Raw genomic sequence first — 3,311 nt, 5'->3', positions numbered from 1 at the left:
AAATCTGTCAGAGGCAAAGTCTAAGTTACCCATTTCCACTACAACTCACTGAACTTGCTCTCTACATGAGAAAGCTGACAAAAACCATCAATTTCCAGTTGCTGTATCTTCTTCCTTTTGCACCTGTGGTGTCCACCATAACTGAGAGCAACTAAGCTCCAAGAAGGCAAGAGGAACGCGGAAGAGGGGTGAAAGGGAAAGAGAAGACGAGGTTGCCTGGGACCAGGATGAAGCACCAAGGCACACCATGAAGGAGCAAGACAGTTTCTAAACAGGCTTCGTGACATGTAGGGAAAGGAGACTGGGTTGCCAAACTCGGGACACGAGGACTTCCCACCACCAGTCAGAGAAGATGCCCTTGAGCATGAGCAGTCAGGCTTGCATGTCAGATGGAGTGAAACGTTTCCCAGCTGCTAACTAGACCCACCGTCTCTCTTTTCTCCTTTGTTTTTCAGGTGCTTCTTGGGACTGACTCAAAAATGACTGACAAAACTGACTCAAAGCCTTTTGGGCAGGAGTGAAAATATTAGCAGTAAGTTCAATATCCTAGTGACATACCAACCCTATTTAATTTCTGCACAGGATTTGCCATGAGGTAAATGAAAGTCTCAAAGCTTTCAGCAGCTTCCATGTTCAAGACAAAAAGGATTTTTCTTTTACGCGAGAGGAATTCAAAACAGACATGGGGGAAAAAAAAAAAAAAGTAAAGAACTAATGGTGTTACTCCTACCCAAGATTTCAGGCAGTTAGCGTTTTGACTATTAACTATACACAGCCATTTAATGAAACGAGCATTCCCCACTCCCATTCAACTTAGCAGTAATAAACACGCTAACCCAAAGTGATCATTTCACTGGGTTTTGACTCAGCCCAGCGTTTGTGTGATCACAGATGGATGAATGTTGTGTGCATACACATATTTGTGTATATTTTATTTCAAAAGGTACTCTGCTTTTCAGAGTCCTGAAATCTTGGGTTTATGATAAAAAATGCTTCTGTTTCACACTAATGGCTCTTTTCTCAATTCTGGCTCTTTTCTTTACTGTTACCAGAATGAGGAGTCTATGCCTAAATGGAATGCTTTTGAAAAACCCTAAGTAGTGTTATATCCTACTTGTCATGCAATCAGTGTAGCTTTATTCTACATCTTGGGAATATGGTTTTCAAAAGCTCCTGTCTGTCTCACTTGTAGACTTTAAGGCAATTTGTCCACTGAAAAGACTTTGGAACTATCAGGAATTTTACTCTGGACGATTTGGAAATATTGTAAACAAAAGTTTTGTTTGTGCACAGAAGGTTAAAAAAAAAGGGTGAGGAGAGAAAAAAGAAAGAAGAAAAAGGAGAGGTGTATCAACAGTTTAATCATTTTTACTTAGGTTTTAAAAAAAATTCAGTTACTAAAAAGGCATATGCAAAAAAAAAAACTAGAAAAAGTTTTAATCTTTGCCTGAATTCATACTTGAATTAATTTGTAATTCATGCTCTATTCAAATACCAAGATAATATGACAAGCACTCACCATCATTTCTGACATTATTGAAAGGGCAGTTACTTTGGCAGCTAACTGCGGTGCTTAATTGTATAACCCTACACTTTAATATCCTCGTTCCATCCTACAAATACATTTTCAGTGCCTTACTTCTGAGGATAAGTGAAAAGTTCCGCAGTAGTGTATTTGATCTAGATTAAATGGCTGTTTGTTATATACCACTGTTTGAACCTCTGTTAATAAATCTGCAGTTGACTTTCAAGCTCTAGCTAACCAAACTGCATCCTCCCTTTCAGAGAGTGAAGGACAGGAATGCAGACTGCTTTTAACTGGCACCAGATGGGGGGAGATGGGAGCATCCCCCCACACAGGAGCTGCTAGGATGGCTTGTACCGGACCTGAAGGCCAAACAGTGAGACAATAACTGGTGGGGCACTGATGTGATGGAGCAGTGTCAGCTGAGCATGTGCTAATTGCCCTGCCAGGGCTCCTGTCTTTTCCTTGTGTCTGCCTTTTGCTCAAGCTGGAAGGAGGGTAGAGGGAAGCACTGCTAAAGTGGGGCAAGAAAAAGGGGCCCAAGCACATGGACCTCTTCTCTTCTCTGAGCTTGGGAGGGGCTCCCAGGAAGGTCTGAGCGCCTCTCTAACACCGGCTGCTGGGTCTCTGCAGGGAGCTGCTGAGTTTGCTGGCAGAACAGAGCAAACAGATGCAGCTTCTGAAGGAGGAGCTGTCTCGCCTGAATGTGGAGCTTGGTCATATGAAGCAGGTGATGCTACCTTCTGTGCAAGAAGGCTTGGATGAGCAGGACCCCTGGCAAGAGCCTTCTTGGAGATGCTGGTGGGGTTTTCTTGCTTGCCTGAGCCCCCACTCTTTTCCCAGGGGCTTGCTGGTGGAGCTTCTCTGCTGTAAAGCCCCTTCTGCTAGGCATGTTTAGGCGGGCCCCTTCAGGCATCAGAGGACTCCTGACATCCTTCTCTTGGTGTGTGTGGGGCCTCCGGTAGCTCTGGGCTGGCCCCTGGAGCAGTGGTGAGACACAGGTGCCCTCCTGGGACCAGCGGGTGCTGGCAGGGCCTGAGCTAGCGAGTGTGGAGGGTGGAGACAGAGGGGTCAGACCTGACCTATGTGCACGCTATGGCTGTGGACAGGGATGTGCTTCCTGAGTCCTCGCGTTTCTCCTCAGGAAGCACTGTGCCTTGGCGCTCTTGGGACAAGGTCTGTGTTGCATTTGCTGACGCAGGCTCTTCCCTTGGCTCTGTGCTAGGACCCAGTAGTCATCCAGAGCTGCCCGCTGAGGAGGTTGTTTTCTGTGTCCATTTCTGTCTTTGCCAGGAAGTTCAGCAAATGAGATGCGATATGTTTGACAGGCCTGCGGAAGGCTCCGTGCAGATGCCAGACTGGGCTCTGCAAACCTCAGGTATGGACACAGGAAGGCAAGTCTCCTGGTGCTGAGCTTGTGTGTAGCACTTGCCAAAGGAGGCTGTGCTGCACACTGCTCAGCAACGTGGAGGGAGATGCAGTGACATGTGGGGGGGGGCGAAGAGCAAGGCTGTGGCCAAGGGGCTCTCTCACCCACCGTCCTGCCTTTGGGCTCCTTGCTGGTGCCTCTGGCACTGCCCTAGAAACTTTCTGTGCTGATGGAGAGGCCCTCCACAGAGTTTTCCTCTGGACCAAAGGGGAACAGCTGCACTGTCCTTTGCTGTCCACACAGCAAGACCTCAGCTTTCATCTGGCATTGTTCTCATGGGGGTTTGCTGTCTGCCAGCACCTGCAGACCTGTCTTTTCCTGGGAGCGGGACTCAAATGAGCTCGAGTGGCTACTGCA

The sequence above is a fragment of the Dromaius novaehollandiae genome, chromosome W (genome assembly GCF_036370855.1).
Source record: "Dromaius novaehollandiae isolate bDroNov1 chromosome W, bDroNov1.hap1, whole genome shotgun sequence".
Taxonomy (NCBI): domain Eukaryota; kingdom Metazoa; phylum Chordata; class Aves; order Casuariiformes; family Dromaiidae; genus Dromaius; species Dromaius novaehollandiae.
This window is presented reverse-complemented; position numbering follows the sequence as displayed.